This window comes from Balaenoptera physalus, assembly GCF_965194825.1.
Source record: "Balaenoptera physalus genome assembly, chromosome: 20".
In the NCBI taxonomy this organism is placed as follows: Eukaryota; Metazoa; Chordata; class Mammalia; order Artiodactyla; family Balaenopteridae; genus Balaenoptera; species Balaenoptera physalus.
The window spans coordinates 47,089,559-47,116,582 of NC_138901.1; the positions used below are offsets into that span (position 1 = coordinate 47,089,559).

Sequence of the window (27,024 nt, forward strand, 5' to 3'; positions counted from 1 at the left end):
AAAAAAGTTCCTGTTTCTCCATACCATCACCAGCAGAGTGTTAACAATGTCTTTGATCTTTGACAAACTGAAAGGTAAAAATTCCACTTTTAACATAGTTTCTTTTTCATGAGAAAGGCTGAGTAATCTTTTTTTTATAAATTTATTTATTTTATTTATTTTTATTTTTGGCTGCGTTGGGTCTTTGTTGCTGCGTGCGGGCTTTCTCTAGTTGCGGCGAGCGGGGGCTACCCTTTGTTGCGGTGCGCGGGCTTCTCATGGCCGTGGCTTCTCTTGTTATGGAGCATGGGCTCTAGGCTCGCGGGCTTCAGTAGTTGTGGCGTGTGGGCTCAGTAGTTGTGGCTCGTGGGCTCTAGAGTGCAGGCTCAGTAGTTGTGGCGCACGGGCTCAGTTGCTCCACGGCATGCGCGATCCTCCTGGACTAGGGATTGAACCCGTGTCCCCTGCATTGGCAGGTGGATTCTTAACCACCGCGCCACCAGGGAAGCCCTGAATAATCTTTCAAAGCCACTTATATTTTGTTTTCTGTGAACTGACTAGACTTTGTTTTTAATTACTGAGAAATATCCCATGGGGAGGATTTACCATAATGTATCTAACTGTTACTTTATGTTGTTTCTAAACTTTCACTGTTATAAATAATAAGCATAGTGAACATCTTTTTTGTATAAAGCATCTTCAGCACTTTGTATTGTTTTCTTGGAGTGGATTCTTGAAAATGAAATTTGTGGGTCAAAGGGTATTGGCATTTTAGAGACAGGATTGCCAAATTGCTCTTGGAAAGGCTTATACTAGTTTACAGTCCCACCAACAATGTACACGTGTGCCCAATTCACTTTTCCATTGCCAGCATCGGCTTGTCGTATTTAAAGGATCCCCCAGGACGCAGCTTCTGTAGACTTACTTTGTGCTCTAAACCAGTGTTAGCCTAACCTTTAAAGCCAGCAGACTTTCCTTCTTTGCATCACAAACCCCAATACTTCCTGTCCAACCGAGGCTCAGCTTTGTTCTGGGAGGACTCACAGTTTCGCATCAGAGATGTCAGTGTCTGTTTTCCTTTCTCTGTAAAACCCCACTGCCAAGTTTGTACAAATCACTGTTAGTAGAAAAACATTCCCGTTGTTCCAAGAAGAGCTCAAATGCTCCTCTCCTGGATTACCAAGCAGAATAGGTTACCTATGGCCCCGGAGATGCGGGGCAGCACAGCATGCCGGGCTCTTTCTTGGGGGGCGGTGCCATCCGATTCATTCCTGCTGGGATGTGGCAAAGTCAGTGAGCGTGACACTGGGGAAGGTGCCCTGTGTGCTGGGTTCCATCAGCGCAGGTGTTACCTGGAAGAGGAGACATTTGTTTTTATCTGCTCAATACCTCTTTCCTCTTCTGATAATAGGGGCTTCTCTTGCTCTTGCAAACTACTGTATCATGACCTAGCCCTGGCCTAGTGGAATCTCCTTTCCTCTTGGCCAGAGTGACTGACTCAGGAGTAAACACTTGACCCAAGAAAGGCCAGTCACATTCCTTCCTGGAATTTGACCTATGGGTGCTGGGAGAACGAAGTGTGTTTGGTAAGCTGGGATGATGTAGGCTTAAGGCTGTGGTGGTCCTCTTCCCCTCCATGTGGAAAATTCTGTCTGCAATAGAAGTCTGGGAATGTGGAGCTAAGGAAAGACCCACAGAGATGAGGCAGGAAACGTGGAAAGAGACTGTCTTCATGCCGGCTACTTGAGTGCTTGTCTGAAATGGATGACTCAGCCTTTGTCATCAGAAAGATTTATATTGAAACAAAAGTGGAATTCTATTTTTACCTTTCAGTCTGTCAAAGATCAAAGACATGGTTAAGACTGTGCTGATGATGGTATGGGGAAACAGGTTCTTTTATATGTGTTTGGGTAGAGTTTAATCTGGTACAAGTCCTATAGAAGACCATCTGATGGTGTCTGTCAAAATTTAAAGTGTACATTTTAAAACGCGTCAGCTGCCCTAGCAAAATTTCACGGCTAGGAATAGATCCTACCGATATTACTGACACATGTGCATGAAGGGCACTTACAATGCAAAAGTCTAATTCACCTGGAGAGGTCAGAGAACTTGCACCTTTGAGGTGAGTGCAGGGAGTTCTGGAATGAGGGAGCCAAGGGTTGGTACTAGAGGAAAATACCAGGCATCAGATTCAAACATTTCAGATGTTTGAGATGATAGTCAGGAGGGGGCAAGGTAGGGATTGGTGGCTGGGAATATGAGAAGCAAGTCATTGTATATATGTGGTACATATATACAATGAATATTACTCAGCCATTAAAAAGAATGAAATAATGCCGTTTGCAGCAACATGGATAACCCTGGAGATTGTCATACTAAGTGAAATAAGTCAGACAGAGAAAGACAAATATCATATGATATTGCTTTTATGCGGAATCTAAAAAAAAGATACAAATGAACTTATTTACAAAGCAGAAACAGACTCACAGACTTAGAGAACAAACTTATGGTTACCAGGAGGGAAGGGTGCGGGGGAGGGATTTATTGGGAGTTTGGGATTGACATGTACACACTGCTATATTTAAAGTAGATAACCAACAAGAACCTACTGTAAAAAAAAAAAATTAAAAATAAAAAAAACTATAGATGAGGAAAAGGCCATTAAAATAAATAAAAATGGATGCAGAAGAGTATTAGAGTCTAACTGTTTTGGACTGGGAGCAAGGATGTACTCATATTTTTTAACATGATATAGATGGAGAAAAGTCTTATGTAAACTCTAATCTATACTCGTAAAACCATACTCTGAAAATCATATTCATTTATAAGTGCTGTAATTGAAGAGGGTGTTTGCCAATCAGAAGCACATAAAAAGGAGAACAGGTTGGATCATTAAAGAGATTCAAAATGCTTTATATGTAAAATAACTGATATGATTGGAGCTATTTAGAAAAGATCAAGAAAGCAATTACAACTGTTTTAAAAGTTCTTTAGTAACTGTGATGTGCAGTAGGGATGCCTGTCAATTTCTGAGGAAAAAGTGGATTAAACTAGGACCAAAGAATGAATGTGAAAAAAAAAAAAAGAAGCAAGTCAGGAAGTACAGAGTCAAAGATAAGAGAGTCAACTGCATCATCTGGGCACAAGATGATCTTGAGCTACGCTGGCAGTGGACATGGTGAGGAAGAAAGCAAGAATTGCAAAGGTAAGAGTTGACAGGGGACTTCCTTGGTGGCACAGTGGTTAAGAATCTGCCTGCCAATGCAGGGGACATGGGTTCGAGCCCTGGTCCGGGAAGATCCCACATGCCGCGGAGCAACTAAGCCCGTGTGCCACAACTACTGAGCCTGCGCTCTAGAGCCCGAGAGCCACAACTACTGAGCCTGCGTGCCACAACTACTGAAGCCCGCGTGCCTAGAGCCTGGGCTTCACAACGAGAGAAGCCACCACAAGGAGAAGCCCGCGCACAGCAACGAAGAGTAGCCCCAGCTCGCCACAACTAGAGAAAGCACAGCAACGAAGACCCAATACAACCAAAAATATATAAATAAATTTATTTAAAAAAAAAAAAAAGAGTTGACAGGATTTGGTGACTGGCTGGCTAACTGTATTACAATAGTCTGCTTGTGCTGTTATAACAAAATACCACAGACTCGGTAGCTTAAACAACAGAAATGTATCTCCTCATAGCTCTGGAGGCTGGGAGTCCAAGATCAAGGTGTAGGTGGTATTAGCTTCTGGTGAGGCCTCTCTCCCCAGCTTGTAGATGGTGCCTTCCTGCTCTGTGCTCACATGGCCTTTTCTTTGTTTGTGTGCGCAGGGAGAACTCTGGTGTTCTTCCCCTTCTTATAAGGTCAGCAGTCCTATAGGATCAGGGCCCCACCCTCATGACCTCATCTAACCTTAATTACCTCTTTAAAGGCCCTATCTCCAAATACAGTTACATTGGGGGTTAGGGCTTCAACATACAAATTTTAGGCGGGGGGAACACAGTTCACTCCATAACACTAACCGAGTAGAAATAAGATTTTGGGATAGGATGATTCACTTAATTTGTTTGGGCGTATTTTTTCTGGGGCTTTAAAAAGAGATTTGTAATCATAGGTACGTGTGAATGTAAAAATTCTGGTCCTTTCACTTACCCTTTTAAGCATTTCCTTGAATTGCTATGTAGTGTTCGTAACTATCATTTTTAGAGGCTACATTGCATTCCTGGTAGTACCCTAGTATTATTCCTGGTCTTAATCTTAACTAGTTTCCCCCTTGGCCAGCTAAACAGCTGCAAGCCCTATCCATCCTTTCTTTGCCAAGCTCATTGTAACCATTCCTTTCTCCCTATCTGATGGCCAACACCCACCATAAGGCCACGTCATTGTGTGCCATGGGCTTCCTCACTGGTCCACTGGTCATCTTGTCATTGGTTGTGTCTACTGCATTCACCCAACACAGAGGAGACAAATGAATCTTAAGGCTGTTTGTCACTCCTCTACCTTACCATTAACTGGAAGATAAAGTCCAAACTCCTTTAACTAGGCATTAGAAGTCCTCCACAATCCAATATTAAGCTAACTTGGTTACTACTCACCCATGCTGTTTCTGTGTGTTTCTTTTCTAGAGTCTGATAGACCCCTCACTGTACTTCCAACATGCCCCATCACTCCCAGGTCATTAACTTTGCTTCATTTAGATGTCCTTCGTGATCATCTAGTTTTATCCAAGTTGAGGTATCAAAACACATCTATGTGCATATTTGACATTCCCAGTAGACCATGACTCACTTCTATAACTTTGGTACTGGCTTGTGGCCCAATGTGTAGACTCAAGTTTCTCCAGATTCACCCAAGTTTCTCCTGATTCAAATCCTAGCTCTGTCATGTACAAATTTTATGACCCTGGATAAGTCACTTAACATCAAGCCTCCGTTTCCTCATCTGTAAAACTGGGAAAATACTAGTACCCCATTCATCTGACTGTTGTGTATAACATGTATTGTACATGGTTATATGTAAAAGTCACCTCACCAGGTCCCGGGACATAAGTGCTTAATATATCTTAGCTATTTTGATGATGATGACCACGATTAGCACTCTGGAAATATTTGTTGGATGAATTTCAGCTTTGCTCATGCACAGACAGAAAGGAGCAATGGCTTTTCTGTCTCCTTTTTGTGATCCCCAGCCTCGTCTCTAGAACCTCCTGCAACAAACGCCCGTCTTCCAGCCCTGACTCAACATAGCCCCAGAGTGAGAGGCTTTGAATGCTTGTTTCCCTCTTGGCAGCTTGAGTAGGTTTGCCCTGAAGGTCCACTAGCTTCCTTCCAGGAACCAGTTTCATGGAGTTTGATTGACGTTTCCAAACAGGGCAGATATCCTGACTCACCTGGGCTGGCGCCTGCTGAGACAGTCTGCGGAAACCAGAAATGGGTTCCTTGCCCACAGCCAGGACCACCACAATACCTCTTATCAGGCCTGCCCCTAATGTCAGAGGATCCCATGACAAGAAGGCAAAAGGAGGCCCACATACCATCTGTCCAAATATTTAAAAGTTGTGAATCAGGCTAACAAAGTGCTAAATGTATTCCATCCTTCTGCCTTGACAAATGCACCTTCTTAATGGCAAGATCAGAAAATACATATGTGTAAATGTATATAAAAATACGTGTACAACTATGTAATTCCTGTTACTGAAATTGGCAATGTAGTAAATATGACCGAATTTAATCATAATTGTTTCTGTCTGGATACCCTGTAGATGGGCCAGCGATGTTTGAATGAATATAATAAAAATATTTAAAAATTAAAATAGTTTTTATATGTTTCCAAAGAGTTAATTTTGAGCATTTTAGAAGAAAAGTATATTAAAATTGAAAAGTCCCCATTTATTTAGATCTTTAATGTTTTTCAAAAGAATTTTATAATTTTCTCCATAAAGCACTTACATAGTTTTTGTTAGATTTATTCATTTCAGTTTATATTTTTGGCATGATTATCTTTTTAATAATTACTTTTTTATTTGTTACTGATTGTAGAAATTCATTGACTTTTGTATATTAATTTCTTATTCAGCCAACTTGCTGAAATCTTACTAAAACGAATAATTTCTCTATAGATTTTTGTGTTTTCCATGTAGCGATAATATATATGAATATTGAATGTTTGATTTATTGTTTTCCAATCCTTATACCTTTAGCTCTCTTCCTCCAATACAGTGCTGAATGAAAATGTTAGCCGACATTCTTTTCTTGGCCTCAAAGGGAAAACATTCAATGTTTCACATTAAATAGGATTTTTGTTGCCAATTTTCTGTAGATACTCTTTAGGGGTTGAGGAAATTCTACTAGATTTCTAAGGATTTTTAAAATATTTTTTTCATGAATGAATATTTAAATTTATCAAAAATTTTCCATTTACTGAGATGATCATATCATTTTTCTCCTTTAAATCTTTGAATTATATGAATTGGTCTTCTAACATTAAAACAATCTTGGATTCCTGCAATAAGCTGAACTTGGTCAAGATTGTTTTATACATTGCTGGAATTGTTTGCTAATTTTTTAAGAAGAGTTTTGTGTCTATGTTTGTCAGTGAAATTGTCTCATAATTTTTCTTTTGTGCACTGTTCATATCAGTTTTGGTATTAATTTTAATATAAAATAAATTGGGGAGTGTTTCTTCCTTTACTGTAATTTTAAAGAGTTAATATTGGAGTTTAAATATTGGAGTTATTTGTTCCTTGAATGATAGAAGTTACTAATAAAACCGTCTGGACCTGGCGTTTTCTTTGTGGTGAGATTTTAAACTACTGATTCAATTTCTTTCTTTCTTCTTTTTTTTTTTTTTTTTTCACTGTCTTTGTGGTTTTTTTTTTTTTAAACATCTTTATTGAAGTATAATTGCTTTACAATGGTGTGTTAGTTTCTGCTTTATAACAAAGTGAATCAGTTATACATATACATATGTTCCCATATCTCTTCCCTCTTGCACCTCCCTCCCTCCCACCCTCCCTATCCCACCCCTCTAGGTGATCACAAAGCACCGAGCTGATCTCCCTGTGCTATGTGGCTGCTTCCCACTAGCTATCTGTTTTACATTTGGTAGTGTATATATGTCCATGACACTCTCTCACCCTGTCACATCTCACCCCTCCCCCTCCCCATATCCTCAAGTCCATTCTCTAGTAGGTCTGTGTCTTTATTCTCTAATATTTATTATTTATTTATTTTAGCTGCACCAGGTCTTAGTTGTGGCATGCGGGATCTTTTAGTTGCAGCATGCAGACTTCTTAGTTGCAGCATGCAGACTTCTTAGTTGCGGCATGCGTGCTTCTTAGTTGCAGCATGCATGCAGGATCTAGTTCCCTGACCAGGGATTGAACCCAGGCCCCCTGCATTGGGAGCACGGGATCTTACCCACTGGACCACCAGGGAAGTCCCTAATTCAATTTCTTTAATGGTTATAGGATTATTCAGATTTTAAATTTCTTCTTGAGTCAGCTTATTTTTCTAGGAATTTGTCCATATGTTTCTGTTTTCAAACTTATTCGCATAAAATTGTATATAATATTCTCCATCTTTTCAATCTATGTGGCACCTGCAGTTATATGCCATTTTTCATTCCTAATATTATGCCTTCTGTTATTTTTTTCTTGATCAATTTTGACAGAGGTTTGTTAGTGTTATTAATCTTTTAAAATAACATAATTTTGGGACTTCCCTGGTGGTCCAGTGGTTAAGACTTTGTGCTTCCAATGCAAGGGGAGCAGGTTCAATCCCTGGCTGGGGAACTAAGATCCCACGTGCCACACAACTAAGATCCCATATCCCATATGCCACACAGTGTGGCCAAGAAAAAAGGAAAAAAAAAACCCCATAGTTTTGGTTTTGTTGATCCTTCTGTGTATGTTTATTTTATATTTCATTATTCTCTGCTCTTATTTATATAATTCCCATTCTTCCAACTTTCTTTGGGTTTGTTCTACTATTAGTTTTTCTATCTATTTTAAAAAACTTATTATGTAAAAAAAACATATAAAAGTATACATTTCCTACTAGCACAGTAATGCTTTAGGTAAACTCTATAAGTTTTAACATGTAGTACTGTTGTTATTGTAGAATTCTAAGTATTTTTAAAATTTCCACTGATATATTATTTAACCCATGACTTTAAAAAATATGCCTCTTAATTTCCAAACACGTTTATTCCCCCTAGTTTTCTGTTTGTAATTGAGTTCAAATTTAATTGTACTGTTGTCAGAAAAAGTGGTCTACAGGATATCAAACTTTTGAAATTTGTTAAGACCTGAATATAATTAAATTTCTTAAATGTTCCATGTATTTCTGAAAAAATGTATACTCTAAAATAGTTGGGGGGACTTCCCTGGTGGCGCAGTGGTTAAGAATCTGCCTGCCAATGCAGCGGACACAGGTTCGATCCCTAGTCCAGGAAGATCCCACATGCCGTGGAGAAACTAAGCCGGTGCGCCACTACTGAAGCCCGCGCACCTAGAGCCCGTGCTCCACAACAAGAGATGCCACCTTAATGAGAAGGCCGCGCACCACAACGAAGAGTAGACCCCACTTGCTGCAATTAGAGAAAGCCCGCGCACAGCAACAAAGACCCTACGCAGCCAAAAGAATAATAATAAAAATAAAATAAAATAGTTGGGTCCAGTGGTATACATAACTTTAAAAAGTTAAACACCTTATAGATAAGAAAACTTCCAAACTGTTTTCTAGAGAGTTTGTACCATTTTACATTCTGACTGGCCTTGCATGTGAGTTCCAGTAGCTCTACATCCTTGCCGACATTTGGGATACTCAGTCTTCTTAATTTTAGCCATTCTAGTGGTGTATAGTGGGATCTAATTGTGGTTTTAGTTTGAGTTTCCCTGACGACCAATGATGTTGAGCATCTTTTCATCTTTTCATGTGTTTATTTGCCATCTGTATATCTTCTTTGATGAGGTGTCTATTCAAATCTTTTGCTGTTTTCTAACTCAACTGTTTGTCTTATTGAATTATGAGTTCTTTATATATTCTGAGTTTAAATTCTATATATTATTATGTATAATATATTCTTCATAATATATTTAATATAGTCTAGACACAGAACTTTAAAGAACTTCATCAAATATATTTGTTGCAAATATTTTCTCCCAGTCTTACTTCCACTATAGCCATGTGACTTGTTCTCATCAATGACATGTGAGTGGAAGTGATGTGTGATGCTTGTGGGTCAACTTTTAAGAAGCAATGAAACTTTTCCACTTTTTTGTTTTCTTTCCACTTGCCATAAAGAGGCCCCAGGGGATGGTAGGGCCACAAGATGGAAGGAGCTTGGGTTCCTGTGTTACCACATGGAGAAAAGCTGCTGTCCACCAGGAACACTGAGATTAACTGCGGTGAGAAATAAATTCCTACCATATTAAGCCACTGACATTCTGGAGTTCATCTATTATAGCAACTAGTGTTTCTCTGACTAATACCTGCCTGCCTTGATTGAATTGGAGACTAAAAGTGAATTTCTAATCAGAATGATATATGTGCCTCCTCTTCAACAGATTTTTGTGTCAAGACCATCTGAAGCTATTTCCAAAATCAGTTCTTCTAGCCAGGTCAATTTATTTGTTATGGAATGATTGCTAATGTGGTTTGACGAACTACTTAAGTGAACCTTTTATTAAGTCTTTCCAGTGTTTCTTTACAATGTTAAAATAATTTTGGTGAGTTCTTCACTTGAGTTCACAAACAGGTCCACAGTGGAAAGGTGTTCAGTATTGGTTGGTTGGTTGGTTGGGTCAATGAAGTTGCTTCTGGGGCTTTAGGAGGGCTGTGTCTGATATGGCCTCCATTTAGCGAGGGCTCCATGCCAAGCACTTTGCATGGTTTCTCTTTCAGGCCTCATAACACCATCAGGAGGTAGGAAGTATGACTCCTATTTTAAAGACAAGGAAATTGAGGCTCAGATGAAAGCAAGTCACTTGCTTAAGGCTGCACTGAGACTCAAACATGGGTGTGTCCAGCCCCAGACTTGCATTCTGTTGTCCTGGTGGGAATCAAACTGAACAGGAGGCCATAGATCCACCTCATTTTTCCCAGAACACCCTGTCCTGGGCTCCCTGCAGAGGGTCTCAGCCATCAGCCAGATTGTCATCATGTCCAGAGCCTGGGGCTACCTCAACAACCAGTTCCTTTTTCGTTTTGCACTTCAACCTGCAACAGAGCCACAGGGATGTTATAGACCCTCAGCAGGGGGAGAACCTATGTGTGCTCGGGTACATGTGTGCATGCATGTACATGTGTGCCAATGACCTGTGGAATCATAGACAGCCATTAGCCTTCTCTCTCGCTACTCTCCTTCCCCTCTGCCACCATCCCAGCTCTTCACATCCACTGGAGAATGGGTGCTTCCTACTCTGGGGGAAGCATGGCTGGGCATCCCAAGAGAAATCATAGTGTCTATCTTGCTCTGGGCATTGCCAAGGAGGTTTCTGGAAATATGACTCCTATTTTAAAGCTAAGGAAATTGAGGCTCAGATGAAGGAGATTTCTGGAAGTCACTTTTGGGACTTGTCCAAACACTATGGTTACAACTAGGTCTAAAAATAAAATCCTGTAAAGAAGAAAAGGAATGGGATTATGAGTTTTTTCTTTAGTTTCAAATTTTTCTGTGATGTGGTTTTATTTTTATAATTAAAAGTGATGAAAAATGCAATGAACTGCACAAGCTGTGTGTTGCTTCTCCATGTGAGAAACACCTGCAGGCAGCTCAGCTTTGCTCCCTGCCTGTGTTTAAGTAGTAACACTGCATTGACAAGGAGGTTTTAGAAATTCTTTTTTATTGTGGTAAAATCTATGGAACATAAAACTTACCACTGTAACATTTTTAAGTGTACAATTCAGTGACATTAAGTAACATTCACACTGTTGTGCGACCATCACCACCATCCATTTCCAAAACTTTTTCACCATCCCAAACTGAAACTCTGTACCCATTTATCGCTAACTCCCCATTCCCTCCTCCTTCCAGCCCTTGGTAACCTCTATTCTACTTTTGGTCCCTATGAACTTGACTATTCTAGGTACTTCATATAAGTGAAATCATATAGTATTTGTCCTTTTGTATCTGGCTTATTTCACTTAGCATGATGTCTTCAAGGTTCATCTGTGTTACGGTGTATATTGGAATTTCCTTCTTTTTTTCAGCTAGCTTGAATAACATTCCATAGTATGTGTATACCACATTTTGCTTACCCATTCATCTGTCAATGGCCATTTGGGTCGTTTCTACCTTTTGGCTATTGTGAATAATGCTGCTGTATGGGTGTATACACATGGGTGTATAAATACATGTTTGAGTCTCTACTTTGAATTCTTAGGCATGTATACCTAGAAGTGCAATTGCTGTCAAGGAGGCTTTTATTTTTTTAAATTTATTTATTTATTTGTGCTTGCATTGGGTCTTCGTTGCTGCGCGAGGGCTTTTTTCTAGGCTTCATGGCATGCGGGATCTTCCCGGACCAGGGATCGAACCCATGACCGCTGTATTAGCAGGTGGATTCTTAACCACTGCGCCACCAGGGAAGCCCCTCGAGGAGGTTTTTAGAACTCATTTTTAGGACTTTCCCAGGAATATTTTGGATTTCCTCAGCTATGGCCACTCCTTGACCTTTGAATGTGGATTTTTAGAAATTTCTAGCAGTTTTGGGAGGCTTAAACATCGATTTAAAAATGCTTTATTAAAGCAAAGCTGAGAAGTAAGGACACGTGTCTGCCTTTCCTGGTGAAGGCTGAGAGGGGGTAAGGGCCTGCCCAGAGTCAGAGTAGTAGTCACAGGGCCAGGGTTCAAGCTCAGATCTGTCTCAGCACAAAGCTATGCTTGGTCTATTACCATGTTCTCCTATTTGAAAGCAATTTGTTGGGCTGTCAAATTGGGGGATGCCATTTTGGATCAAAAAGGTATGATATGGAGACTAATTTTAAAATGTTCATTATATTTTCCAATCAAAAAGAAAAATAAATGATCAAGGTCTAAAATTTGGAACATAGAGAAAAGCGGAAAGAAAAGTTACCCGTGGCTCTGCCACTGACTGTCAATTGTATCTCTCTGTACAACGTTTAATTGCATTTTCCCCACAGTTCAGCTGGGCACGGTGTTTACTTGATCACGCCAGGCCGAGAAAAGACAAGCATTTAATAACCTTAAAGAAGCTGAGCCTTTCATTTATAAAGGCTTGCATTGTCAGGAGATGGGAGGGGGCGTGGCAGCTGCCGAGAAGCAGTGCTTGGATCTCCCTACGAGAAAGAACTTGTGAAGTTCTTTCAGCTGCGAAGAATGCGCTTAGCTGATCGCCTCCAGCTGCAGCACTTAAGCCAGCTTCGCTCTTCCCTGGCGGCTCCCAAGCCAAAGACTGAGTGTGGTGGAGACACCAGCACCCACCATTTCTGCCCGTTGGGAGACCCCTCTAATGGGCAACTTTGCTTCACTCCCCACTGGGTTGCCCAAGACTTTGCATGATCTTCACTGTGGTCTGAGATGTTCCCAGCCCTATTTTTCTTCCTCTTGCATTTCTTTTCACGGGATAGGATCTGCATGGCCCTCTGAAGGCTTTCCCTGCCCAGTCCTACCTCCTCAGCCTTTATCTTTCATAGTTATGGCCCTCCACCAAATCTTTCACTCCTAACTCCAGCTCTGCATCTAAGTCCAGCATCTGCTTCCTCCACGACCCATATCGACATAGGTGGTGACGACAAGTTCTATGCATGTTTCTGAGCTTTTAGTCATTCTACATCAAAGCCAAGCATAGGATTTCTACCTCAAGTAACGTTCGACATACCACCAACTTCGGACTTCACACAACACTCGAAAGTGTAAGAATTGAGTTTACGACAAGATGGCCACCATGTGCCCGGAGCCCCTGAGTCCGAGCTCAGCGGCCTGGGAGCCACGATCCCGGGAGCCTTAGATGGAACCTGAGGCGGGGCAAGGAAGGGGCCTGAGCCAGGGAGTGGGGCGGGCAAAGCTTAGGGGTGGTGGTGGAGGTGGTGGTGGTGGTATATAGGGCTCTGGCCCTGGGGGCGGTGCTTCTCGGGTCGGGAGAGGGGTGGGGCTTAGGGAGGAGCCTGTGAAGGTGGAGGGGCGGGGCCTGGGTGGAGGAGGAGCCTGAGGAGGGGTTTGGGTGGAACATCTGAGCTGGAGGTGGGTCCAGGGATTGCGTTTGTCTAATAAGGAGGCGGAGCCTTTAGAGGGCAGGGCCTCAGGAATTCTAGGGCTATTGAACCTGGGTGGAAGGTTGGGAAGGTGACCCTGAAAGACAAGGGTGTGGAGTTATGGTTGGGACACCCACGTTGGGGTGGGGATATAAAAGTAAAAAGAATTGAGTTTTCGGAGTATTTTCCTCAATTAAGTCTTATGTCTTAATATTTCAAGAAGCACAAAATGGTGGAAGAGTCTGTAAGAACTCTGAGAAACCATAGAGGAAAGACTAATGAAAGACGGGAGACGAAAGAGAAAGCAACATGGAAAGCACATCCTATAGTAACAAAGATGGACAGATAACACTGAAAAAAGAAGGGGATGATTGGAAACAAGATGACTGCTTTCTAGAAGTCCTGGCGGTTAGTAATCAATAAAGTCTGATGAATGTGGAAAAACAGAACACAGTAAAAATGTGTTACAGCTGAGTGTCTTGCAGTGCAAGCGAGTGTGAATTAAGTGCTAAACACATAAAATAAATATATGAAAGTAGTTGTATCTGTTGTAACTCACGCCACTACAGGAACTTTTAAGAGTTGCTAATAAAATAATCATTTTATTTATCTGACTGTTTGGAAACACAACAGACCGTTTCCAGGTGGCCATGCAGCTTGCCTCCCATGGTCAGAAAGGCCAGTCCAGAGCTGGAGTCACACCTTTCTCTTTCATGTGCCTGGTGAACAGCTCTTGCAATAAACCGTGTCTCAGGCTGATGGAAGCATGTTTGTCCTGACTGCGTGTCTGAGGTCTTGCCTGTGAAACCTGCAGCTGCCCGCTAAGAGGCAGGGGCTCTGTCCTGTTCCTGTCATGAGTGCCCGGGGCTTGCGTCTAGGGCCTTAGGGACCACAGCCCTGGACCTTCTCCTCACTGGTCCGTTTACTTCCCTGACACAAAGAAACCCCACTCAGACTCCCTCCTCCTCCCACACCCCAATTCGCCCAAGAACTGCATCTTTGCTTAGCTTGGGGTTCTCAACCTGGCTGCCGCATTCACTGATGCCCAGGCTGCATGCCTGACCATTGAACTCAGAACCTCTGGGGCTGGGGCCAGGTGGCAGCATTTTTAAAGCTCCCCAGGTGATAACAATGTGTGGCCAAGGTTAAGAATCACTGGCTTAGCTAAACCCGTTTCCCTGATGGAAGAAGACAGGAAGGGTACCCTTGGTACAACTTTGCCCCAGGCCTATTCACCGGCCACATCACTGCCCTTGAGGGCAGAGCCAGGTCACCCTCATCTTGCCCCATTCTTCAGTACCTGCCATAGTTCTTCACATGGAGCAGATGCACACAGCCTTGTCCTCAATGAAATAAAATTGAATTTCTTATGGAAGACACTTAGATTTAGTCCTCCCCACATTCCCACCCAAACCCTCAAATGAGCCAGACAGATGCATGGAATGTGGGGTAAAAAACCCAGGATCAAGATCTGTCTTTGATAGCAAATGGCCATGTAACCCTAATCATGTTCCTAATCCATGAGGCTGAGAGTTTCCCCCTGAAAGTGAGTATAACTTTTGCTCACTGATGCTCTTTTATTGGGGCCCTGGCATTGAGCTAAGACTTGCCATGCATCATTTCCAATCCTCTCAATCACCCCGTAGGGTGTTACCTTTTTACTTGCGGGAAAATAGACTCAACAAGCTAAACAAACTTGTTCGGGTCCCACAGCTAGTTATAGGAATCTGGATCTGTTCTTGGTGATTAAGGGTGTGGGCTTTGGAATTAGACTAGGTTCAAATCCCCGCTCCACCTCTTGCTAGCTGGCAGTCTTGGGTGGGTATTTAACTTCTCCAATCTTCAGTTTGAATTATAACCCTATGAACTCTCTGTCCTACTCCCCAAATCTCTTTGGGGCAGACTCCAGCTGGGTGGTAGTAGGGGGTCAGGAGAACAGTGAAGTAGAGGGCTGCTGCAGCTGCCCAGTCCCAAACTGGGGAGTGAACTTCTACCCTTTTCCAGTCTGGAGTTTTCTCCAGGCAGAGATGCCAGGGCGGAACACGTGAGGCCATTTGGATGAGCACACGCACAATTGATTAGTCACACAGACTTTGATCAACCTCAGTGGCAGAAGCAACAGGTACGGGCTGGACCCACATGTTCCCTTGAGTGTGTAGTTCAAGTTAATCCTTTATCATGCACGACTCAGATGATATCTCTCTTGACCGCAACTTATGGCACAAACTCCTCTCAATTTCCTCCCAGAACTTTCCTTAGGGTAGAGCCAGCTGGACTCTATGTAGCCCCGTCTGGGATGACTGTTTACTTTCTTCATACGTGGCTTTTCTCATTAGAACATCATGCCTGTAAGAGTGGGGGCCTGTTGCCAGGGGTACTGGATCTATGCCATTTTAGCCTGATCCTATTTGGTTACACTTCCCCTGTGTTCCAGACTTTTCTAGGCCCCTCGCTTTTGTGGTCCCCCAAAGCATAAACGGGCTGACGTTTCTCTCTCCTTATTGTCTCTGTTTCTCCACAGGTTCTTCTGGATCTTTGCCCTGACTTCACTGACTTCACTTTCTATTTCTGTTGACTGATACCCTCTTCCTCCTCCAGTATAAATTACTCCCTCTGAGCAATGCACTCACCCATCACCCACCTCATCGTTTATTGTGAGGATTAATTGAGATAACGTGTGTAAGCACCAGGCACATTGCAAATACTTATGCAAATTAGCTATAATTATGTAAATAACAGTCATCCTGTGTGGTATGAGCACTGATAGCAGGAAGTACAAAGTACACTAAAAAATGCTCAGTAAACTGAGAAATGTTAAACAGTGACTGACTGGTGACAACTACTGTGTGTCTGGGAGTCCAGCATCCCCACCTAATACCTTTACTTACGCACTAAACGTTTATTGAGATCAGTGGTGGCCATTTGTCATATTCACTGCTGCCCAGTGTTGTTTTTTTTTTTTTTAGTTAAAAAATTTTTTAAAACTGTGGCAAAATACATATAAAATTTACCATCTTAACCTTTTTTTTTTCTTTTTGGCCACACCACGCAGGGATCTTAGTTCCCCGACCAGGGATCAAACTGGTGCCCCTTGCAGTGGAAGCACGGAGTCTTAACCACTAGACCACCAGGGAAGTCCCCATCTTAACCGTTTTTAAGTGTACAGCTCAGTGGCATTAAGTACATTCACATTGTTGTACAACCATCACCACCATCCATCCACAGAACTCTTTTCATCTTGTAGGGCCCAATGCCTTTTGAACTGTCTTTGTGTGTCTGGGGAAACTCCTCTTCTGTCTTCCCAGTGGGGAAGTCAGAACCCACATTCCCACATGCCCTGGGACTGGGATGCAGGCCTGTGACCAGGCTCCACCAATCAGACGCGTCCATGCAGACCTTTTGCTTCAGGTGGGATCCACAGGAAGAAGCAGGCTTGGGTGAAGCCGCCATGTTTGCTGGTGTGGGCGGCAGCAGAGGTGCCCAGCTTTTGGTGGTGGCAGCTGCTGTGGTGGTGGTTCCCAGGGGTAGCGAGGTCAAGTTCCTGATGCAGAAGTGAAAACAGTGCTGGCTGCGGTAGTGGTTGCAGCAGGACTGGTTCTTGTCTCTTAGAGTTTGGCACGCGCGGTAGTTTCCTTATCGGGCCATGGTTTGGGGTGTTACTTCTCGATGTTTTGTCTCAAGCCTACTCCTGAATAAATTTTCTTTTTTTGTTTAGCCAGCTGGACAGTAGAACCATGCCAGTCCCTTTCATCAGAAGGACTGCAGAGAACAGTGAAACCAGGGTTGCCCGAACCCTCTTGCTTTTGGATGCTGTTGGCAGAGCTGCCTTGATCTTGGACTTCCTTCAGATGAACTGGTCAGGCCCCAGCTTTTTCGTTGTCTCTCCTTGACTTCAGTCCAGGCAGGGATGGCTCTGGGATGCAGTAGTTCCTCGTGATTGCTGCAGTACCTGGGAGAGAAATCGTTTTCAGAAACTGGTCACTGCCGGGAAAGGGAAGCCCTGGTGGTCTGGCCCTGCCCGGGGGTTTGCTGTTGGTGATTTTTCTTCTTCATCCACAGAATGTTTTACCTGGACACGGGCTTACCACGAACTACTCCCTGTTATATTTTTCTGCTTGTTTTTCCACACTGTTTCTCTGGAAGGCAAATTCTGTCGAGAGGCATATTTGAGGATGGGAGGGACCACCTCTTTCTGTGCGGAAGTACAGAGAAAAACATCATCCGAGATTGCCCACAGTTGCCCTGTGCCCCTCGATGGTCTGATACCCTTGTGCCTCAGTTTTCCTCTCTGCAGGATTGGGCTTGGCTTCCCAGGTCCTCCACTGTGTGATTACTGAGGCCCTTCTCTGTGCCAGGATCATTCTGGAGACAAAAAGACAAGTAAGAGGTCTGGCTCTCAGGAACTCGCAGCCCAGCAGAAGTGAGCAAACAGGTCCAGGCCACAGCCAGGACCTGCTAAATATCATTTAGCATCGATATTATTGTCACTTTAGCTGCATCTTGCTGGTCTCCTCTCTGAGTATTTTCTGTCACCCTCTAGGGGGGTGATTCCATGTTCTGTCCTGCTTGTCACTTGCTACCCCGGCCATCCTGGACAAGATACAGGTCAGAGGGCATGTCACAGAGCCTGGCAATCTTCTGCCCAACTTTTTTTTGTCCTATACTCCTGCAGGTTCACGGAGGTGGAGAAGTTTCTTCTCCTTTTAGGTGGACACTGGCAGCCCTCGTCTTTATTTTATGTTGCAGGATGACTTCTTCCAGGGATGAGTGATGGCGGGGGGGACATCCATTCCTGGTAGGGGAGCAACTCCACTCCTTGCTTGGTGTGTTTCTGCACTGAGAGCACAACACGACTATACCTCCAAACCCAATTGGTCAGCCCCAGCCCCAGTGGCCTTGGTCTTGAATGACATCATGAGGGGGACATTAACAACCCAGCCCAGGTTCTTTTTACAGTCTCTTCTCTAGTTCTCAGTGAAGACTAGGCCTCAGTTTCTCATCTTCTGTGAGTGTTGCCTGCATAAGACCGTACAGCTTCCTAAGGATAAAAAATGGTTTCATTGCCCAGGACGGTCACATCCATGGCTAGTGCAAGAAGCTTTTCTCTCCTGGTCTGCAGGGTACCACTCTGCTTACACAGATTACCTTTCCCTGCATCTCATGGATTCGTTTGGTTCCCTGGCATCACGGCTGTCTCCACCATCTCCATGGCTACGGGAGTGTTTGCTTTATGTCTTCACGACTGTGAAACACAGAGTGGATTTGTCCTCAGATAAAAAGCTGTCTTCTCTAGAGGCGAATTCAACTCTGGTAAAATTGAGACTTGCTTGAAGCTTTGAAAATATAGGCTCCCTCCTACTCTCAACTTCTGCCTTTCCTATTGAAATTTCAAGGATCTTGGGACTTTTAGCCAGCATTTAATCTCAGAGTATCCTGTGTTTTCCCTCGGTTATAGGTTGAATTGTCTTCCTCAATATTCAGATGTTGATGTCCCAACTCCAAATAAACTCAGAATGTGACTGCATTTGGAGACAGGGTCTTTAAAGAGGTGATTAAGTTAAATGAGATCATATGGGTGGGCCTTACCTCCACATGATTGTTGTCCTTATAAGAAGAGGTGATCAGGACACAGACACACACAGAAGCAAGAGTATGTGAAGACACAGGGAGAAGATCGCCATCTACAAGCCAAGGAGTGAGGCTTCAGAAGGAAGCAACCCTGCCAACACCTTGGTCTTGGACTTCCAGCCTCCACAGCTATAAGAAAACAAATTTCTGTTGCTTAAGCCACCCAGTCTGTGGTGCTTTGTTATGGCAGCCCGAGCAGACTAATACACCCTCCCCCTGAGCAGTCTTTGCAAGAAGCCACCCTTCTTTTAATACAGAGCGCACACTCCTCTGCACGTGGGTCGTGAGGACTGGTTTGGAGAGTCTAGATGGGAGAACACCATGTCTGTACCATTTCTCTGTGTGCAAGGGCATCTTCATCAAGTGCGTTTCTTGCTTCAGGAGGGGCGTGGAAGGGCAGTGAGGACAGAAGGGGACACCATTCTAGCCGGCCACTCTGGCTATGGATGAGGCAGGGATATTTGTCTCTTTCATGTCTGCAAGGCAGGCCACCAAATCAGACACTTTAAAGCTACACTGTCCATTGTGGGAGCCACCAGCCATATGTGGCTATCAGGCACCTGAAATGTGGTTTGTCTGAATTGGGATGTGCTGTAAGTATAAAATACATAGACTTAGTTGAAAAAAATGGCAAAAAATCTTATTAATAATTTTTACATAGATTACATATTGAAGTATATTTTGGCTAGATTGAGTTAAATATATCTATAAAGTTAATGTCACCTGTTTTCTTTTTACTTTTTAAAGTGGTTACTAGAAAATTTAAGGTTACTTAGGTGGCTTGTTTCGTATTTCTAGTGGACAATGCTGGTATAAAGAGGGCCTGGGCCCTGCCACCCAGCTAGTAGCCAGCTCTCCTGTGTTTTAATAAGCCATCACAACATATTTAGGGCATAGAGTAAAGATGAGACTTGGCCCCGGCCCTTGAGGGGACTCTAAGTCTCCAGCCCCTGTTGCAGGAATGCCCTGGTGAATGCCCAGCTTGTCTCTCATCCTCGCTGAATGACGACCTCTAAGCCCTGACCTTTTTACTTCTGTCCTTTTGTGTTGCCGTGATCATTAGCTACTTTCAGACCCCTGACCCCTGCCCCATGGCTGGTTAGTGCTCTTACCTCTCTCTCCCTTGGCTCAGGAATTTCAAGAACAGACTTTTTATTTTTTATTTAGTTGAAGCATAGTTGATTTACAATGTTGTGTTAATTACTGCTGTACAGCAAAGTGACTCAGTTCTACATATATATACATCCTTTTTCATATTCTTTTCCCTCACAGTTTATCACAGGCTATTGAATATAGTTCCCTGTGCTATACAGTAGGACCTTGTTTATCCATTCTATATATACCAGTTTGCATCTGCTAATCCCAAACTCCCCAGCCATCCCTCTCCCTCCCCCTCCCCCTTGGCAACCACCAGTCTATTCTCTATGTCCGTGATTCTGTTTCTGTTTCATAGATAGGTTCATTTGTGTCATAGTTTAGATTCCACGTATAAGTGATATCATATGGTATTTGTCTTTCTCCTTCTGGCTGACTTCACTTAGTATGATAATCTGTAGTTGCATCCATGTTGCTGCAAAGGGCATGATTTCATTCTTTTTAATGGCTGGGTAGTTTTCCATTGTATATTTGTACCACGTCTTCTTTATCCATTCATCTGTCAGTGGACATTTAGGTAGTTTCCATGTGTTGGCTATTGTGAATAGTGCTACTGTGAACATAGGGGTGCGTGTATCTTTTTGAATTATAGTCTTGTCTGGATATATGCCCAGGAGTGGGATTGCTGGATCATATGGTAGTTCTATTTTTAGTTTTCTGAGGAACCTCCATACTGTTTTCCACAGTGACTGCACCAACTTACATTCCTACCAACAGTATAGGAGGCAAGAACAGACTTTTTTTAAAAAAAAATATTTTTTATTTATTTATTTTTATTTTTGGCTGTGTTGGGTCTTTGTTGCTGCTCACGGGCTTTTCTCTACTTGTAGCGAGCGGGGGCTTCTCTTGTTGCGGAGCACGGGCTCTAGGCATGCGGGCTCAGCAGTTGTGGCTCACGGGCTCCAGAGCGCAGGCTCAGAAGTTGTGGCGCACGGGCTTAGTTGCTCCGCGGCATGTGGGATCTTCCCGGACCAGGGCTCGAACCCATGTCCCCTGCATTGGCAGGCGGATTCTTAACCACTGCGCCACCAGGGAAGTCCAAGAGCAGACTTCTGATTCCTTCTCCCCAGGCTCTCCTGAGCCCAGGGCTGCCCCACACGCTCATGGCCCCCCTCACCCCGGCCACCTCCACTAGACTTCACCCAGGACTGACCCTGGGAGTCTGGACACAGGTCATCTGGTGTTCATTGAGCTCTTGTTCAGAGCACATGACATTGGCCTCAGCCCTTGGGATCAGGAGAGAAGACCAGGAAAAAAGAAGTCCCCTTCTTTGAAGAAACTGTGGCCGGTTTTGAACTCATCCCACGGACAAACCAATGCAGGGTACCGCCTCCCCAACTAGACCCTGTTTGGCCACCTCCTGACCTTACATATGAAGTTCTGCCAAACTGTTGTTCAACACAGATAACAGCTTTTATGCGATACATTTCTGAGGCCCAGGGGAAATGTTGTAAATACTGGGAATGTGTGAATTGATGAAATCGAATTAATTAAGAAATCTAAATCAAGAAAATGTGGAAATAACAGACAAAGGGAGGCCAGACTCTTTTGGTGGCCACTCTGGGGAGCCATGGAGATGAGGGAGGCCTGGCGTCCCTTCAGACTCCTGTCTGTGACTTTCCAACTCCCAGGCACTCTGCTCTGAGGCTCTGTGTCATGCTGTCTCATCTCTAGACCCTCCTAAACATGCCTTCCTGTTCCTGCCTTTATACCTTTGCTCACACTGTTCCCCCTCCTGGAATGCCTTGCCATCCCATGTCTGCTCGTTCAGATATACAAGTCCTCCCTTTCAGTCTAAGTTCAAATACTACTTCTCCTTGAAGCATTTCCTGATTAGTAGCCAGAAATGATATGTCCTTTTTGGGGACAGCTTGTTTCTGATCGCCTAGTGTCCCTTCCCTTTGGCCTTATATCATGGTTTTTGCTTTCCACGTCTCTTCCTAGACTGGGGGGCTCCTGGGGACAGGACTGTGCTTTAGCCCTCTCTCTGTCACCTGTAGGGTCAAGCACACTGTCTGGCCCTGGTGCCTGCATTTTCATTTTAAATAGTTACCTCTGTGATAGCAATTCCTGCTCTGTTATATGTGTATGTGTCTTTCTGCCCTGATAAACTATAGGTCTCCATTGAGTGTCTACCAGGTACAAGCTACTGGGGTTGCAAATAAACCAGCCACAGTCTCAGTCCTTCAGGAGAGCTCGGACTAGAGGTACAAACAAGTAATGGCCAACATTGTTGTAAATGGGCTGGCAGATGTGCGTCTAGGGATGGGGGTGGAACAAACGGCAGAGGTCAATTCTACTCTTCAGCAGAATTAGCTCAGAGCAGGTCTTGAAGAGTAAGGAGAGTTGTGCGAGGGTTGGATTCTTGGGGCAGGAACTGGAGATGGCCTGCAGGGTGAGGCGGACCACTCCATGTAGTTGGAGAAAAGATGGGGGCATGTATCTTATCACCTTGTATCCCAATCCTTGCTGTGGAGCAGACAGGTAGAAAAGGTTGATGGACTCGTGGTCTGACCGACTGAATGAATGAACTCAGAGCTCTCTGTAGGTGGGGAAATACACTGACTCATTTATCTCTTTGTTAATTTGAGATGAGGTCTCGGGGTTCACAATACCTTGCCTCGATTTTTCCACATATGCCTGGTCCTAGAATCACCTGGGTTGCTTGTTATACATGAAGTTCTTGGGTCCCTCTCCTAAAGATGCCTGTTCAGTGGGTCCGGTGTGGGATCCAGAATCTCTGTTTCACAAGTATTCTAGGAAATCCTTACGATCGGGCAAGTTTGGGAGACTGCTACTAGTAAGAGTGAACTGGGTGCTTATTAAAAGTGTTTCCTCCTGGAACCTACCCAGACTTCACGTAGAATCTTCAGGGCAGGATCTGGTTTGTTTAGCAAGCCCCAGATGAGTCTCACTCTCACACACATTGGGGGACGCACTGCTTTAGCCCAGTGGGTCAACCCTGGCTGCTTAATAGAATCACCTGGGAGCTTTTCAAAGGTCTGGGGCAGGGCCCCCTACCTGTTCTTCTTGAAAGCTCTCAGGATAATTCTGGTAGGTACTTTGAATGTACCTACCAGCTACATTGAATGGAGAGCTGCTATGAGGACCTCTGATTATGGCCCTCTGGCACCTAGTAGGTATGTCAGCCCAGGTGGGATTCTCAGCATCCCTCACGTCACCTCTTGTGGATCAGTGTTTCGCACATCTAACTGTGCCTTAGTCACCTGGGGGCGGAGGGTGTTTAAACTTCCGACACCCAAACCAAGACCAATTAAATCAGAAGCCACCTGGGGGAGGAGGGGCGTGGAGAAGCTGGGCCTGGTTATTTTAAAAAGTCTTCCTAGATGTTTCTAATAGCAGGGGTGGGGCCCCTGGAGCACGTGTGGATGGTAAGCCGAGCAGTGCCGATTGCATTCAGAGCTGAAGCAGTCGTAAACCGCCAGCGATGTGTGGAAGAACGGCCTTTCTCACAGCCTCAGCCCTGAGAGTCAGGATTTAGCGCACCTGCCCAGTTCAGTAAACCTGTGTTTCTGCTTTTAAAAACGGCTGCGTGAGCCCTCCTTGCCAGAGGCTCTCCCTGGACCATCATTGCGTTATGTATTCAGTATTTTCATAACTGATCCGTCAGCCCAAGTGTAAAAGTGCCAAGGAGAAAACTTCGTTTCTAATGATTATGCATCCCTTTGGCTTTGTTACCGTAACTTCTGGGGGAGCAACGATTACTTTGCGTCTGGCTGATCTGCCTCTGAGTGCAGCGTCCTTCCGGTTGGTTTAGAGGGGCCATCCTTCTCGGGACCGTCGCCTACTGCGTGCTGAAGTCCGGCCTCTGCCCGGGATTTAGGACCTCAGGCGGAATGTCTGGTTGAGGAATTTGCTCATCCGTGCATTCTGTGAATCTCTGTCGAGCACCTTCTGTGTGCTGGGCCCCGTGCTGGGGGCTAGAGATACGTGTGACAAGTGCCTCTTTGGAGAGATGTACAAAAGCTTAAAGAACTGAGAAGTGAGCGGTTAGTTCTGGGGGGGGTGTGTGTTGGCCTGGGAAGCCTTCTCCAAGGAGGTGACATTTGCCCTGGGTTTTGAAGAATAAATAGGAGTCTTGCTGAAAAGGTTGCCTAACCTTAGGGCAGGCATCAACCTGGCCAGATGATTAGAATCATCAGGGGAATCCCAGGCTACACTCCAGACCGTCGAATAAGAACCTCTGGGGGTGAGACCCAGGCATCAGTAATTTTTAAAGCTCCCCAGGTGATTTCAAAATGCAGCCAAGGTTGGAAACCATGCATTAAGGGGATGGAGGTGGAGGCCACCTAGAAATTAAAAAAAAAAATTAACATAGCCTTGAAGTTAACCTTCCAAAGGTGGTCAGTTCATAAACTTCTCTCCAGCCCTTCCCAAGTGTTCCAGAGAAATGAAAGGATGGGGGCTTTGGAGGCAGACAGATGATGTGCTGACTACTATAACATAGCTGGGTGGCTGACCGTTCATTTATTCATGGAGTTGATAATTCGACAGTTATTTATGGAGTGCCTGCTTTGTGCTAGGTGCTGGGAAGCCAGCAGTGAATAAGATCAAGTTCTTGCTCTTGAGAAGGTCATTTCCTAGTGGGGAAGATGGACAGACACATTTCTAATGCAGTGTTAGGAGTACGGACAGTAAGCTAGGGGAGCCTCCACGAGGGGTACCTAGTGCAGTCTCATGGGGTTAAGGAGAGTTTTCCTTAAGGAAATGGCCTTAAGGAGATATTGGAAAGAATTGGTCAGGCAAAAGGGAGGAGGGAAGAGATGGAGGCATAGGCTGAGGAAACTGCATGTACAAGAAGCCAGAGGCAAGAGTAAATACAGTACATTCAGGGGATTTGCAAGTATTCAGTCTGGCTGGAGTATGAAATGTGACGTGGGAGAGAGCTAAGAGAGAAGCTGAAAAAACAGGCAGGGGCCAGATCATAAGAGGCCTTATTAACTGAATTTTGGAGTCTGTCCTTTATCCTGATGGCAATGGGGAGCTACTGAAGGGTTTGCCTATGAGATGTATTTATGTGTGCCGTGTGATTAGACTGCAGGAGGGTTATAGGAATCTTGTGAGAGATGACCGTGGTATGAGCTCTGGTGGTGCCAGTGAGGATGGAGAGAAGCTGAGCCAGATGATGTTTAGATCTCTGGAGTTTTCTCTCCAGACAGCTCTCTCCTCTCTGGTCCTCTGTCCCATAAAATCTAGCTGCCTTGGTCTCCTCAACTCAGGGAGGTGGCCTGGCTCTCCTTGGGTCGCCCTCCCTGCACGGCAGCCTGAAAACTACTCAGGGATCACTGTCCTTTGTTAAAGATGTCCAGTGTCTTGAAAACTTTTATTTTTGTCAGTTTTTTGGTTGCTTCAGGCGAGAGGTATAGCATATCCAGTCTCTATCAGCCCATCTTGGCTGGAAGCAAAAGTCCTTCAGTTTTATTTTTCTGTCCAAGAATTATTTAAGAAAGAGTTTTAAAATTTCTGTATGACAAGATCCCTTTGTTTTCTGTTGTTCCCTTTTATTTACTTACTATTATTATTAATATTATTTTATGACTGGAAAATGTTTTCTATTCTATTTCTACGTTTTGAGATTTAAAAAGATAGAATCTAAGGCCTAATATCTGGTCAACTTTTGTGATTTGAATTGCAAAAAGACATCCTTGAGTTTTAGAGTGTTAGATGTACTTTATTATGTTATGTTAGTTGGGTCTTCTCAGTTCTTACCTTTTATCCACTTGATCTGTCACGGACCGAGAGAGGTCATCTAAATTTCACCACCAATTCATTTCTATATTTTTCTTTGTGTTTCCATGAGCTTTTGATTCATATTCATGATGCTTTGTTATTTGGTGTATAAATCTCTTTTGTGACCACACCCTTTATCATTTTAAAATACCCTTCTTTATTTCATTTACTTATTTGTTTTGCCCCGAATCCAACTTGTTAGATATTATGATCTTGATTTCTACTTTCTTTTTTTTGGCATATGCCTAATAATCATTACTTTCTTGTCATTTTCAGTTTAACCATGGTCTCTAATTTTGATCATCATGATTCATTTTCAGATACTAAGAAGCCCGATCTGGTGGGTGGTGCCCCTTCCATCCCCTTTGCATTTCTAGCCCTATATTTTCCCTATTTCAATGAACACCCTCACATTTCTAGTCTTCAGCTGATATAGGATGATGGGGGTGATGGTTCCTGCATTGGTTTTGGCATCTTTTAGTGAATTTTGCATGACTATATTTTGCATTGTGCCTCCCTTCCTCCCTTCCTCTCTTTCTCTCTCTTCCCTCCTTCCTTCCTTCCTTCCTACCTTTCTTTCTTTCTTTCCTTCCTTCCTTCCTTCCTTTCTTTCTTAATTGAAGTCTAGTTGATGTGAAGTATTACATAAGTTTCAGGTGTACAACATAGTGATTCACAATTTTAAAGGTTATACTCCATCTGTAGTTATTATAAAAATATTGGCTATGTTCCCTGTGCTGTACAATATTTCCTTGTAGCTAATTTAATTTATACATAGTACTTTTAACCTCTTAATCACCTACCCCTGTCTTGTCTCTCCCCCTTCCCTCTCCCTACTGGTAACCACTAGTTTGTTCTCTATATACGTGAGTCTGCTTCTTTTTTTATTATATTCACTAGTTTTATTTTTTAGCTTCCACATATAAGTGATATCTTACAGTATTTGTCTTTCTCTGTCTGACTTATGTCACTGAGCATAATACCCTCCAAGTCCATCCATGTTCATTCTTTTTAGAGCTGAATAGTATTCCATTGTGAATATATACCACATTTTCTTTATCCCTTTGTCTGTTGATGGACACTTAGGTTGCTTCCATAGCTTGGCAATTGTAACTAATGCCGTTATGATCATTGGGTATGGTGAATTCCCTGGTGGTCCAGTGGTTAGGGCTCCGTGCTTCCACTGCATGGGGCACAGTTCAACCTCTGGTCAGGGAGCTAAAATCCCACATGCTGCATGGTGCGGCCAAAACAAAAGCACAACATTGGGTGCATGTATCTTTTTGAATTAGTGTTTTTGTTTT

The 27,024-nt window shown here is 43.7% G+C and overlaps 2 protein-coding genes across 4 annotated transcripts in view; both read left to right on the plus strand.

Annotated features, from left to right (window-relative positions):
* COPRS (coordinator of PRMT5 and differentiation stimulator) overlaps positions 1 to 26,983 on the plus strand; it is a 48,126-nt gene extending 21,143 nt beyond the window's left edge. For all 3 annotated transcript variants that reach the window (XM_082442308.1, XM_082442310.1, XM_082442309.1), the window contains one exon: positions 9,275 to 26,983. The gene's annotated coding sequence lies outside the window, so the exon portion shown is untranslated. The remainder of the gene's footprint in view (positions 1 to 9,274) is intronic.
* The window catches only part of EVI2B (ecotropic viral integration site 2B), a 449,729-nt gene that overhangs the window by 6,547 nt on the left and 416,158 nt on the right, over positions 1 to 27,024 (plus strand). The gene's annotated exons all lie outside the window — the stretch shown is intronic.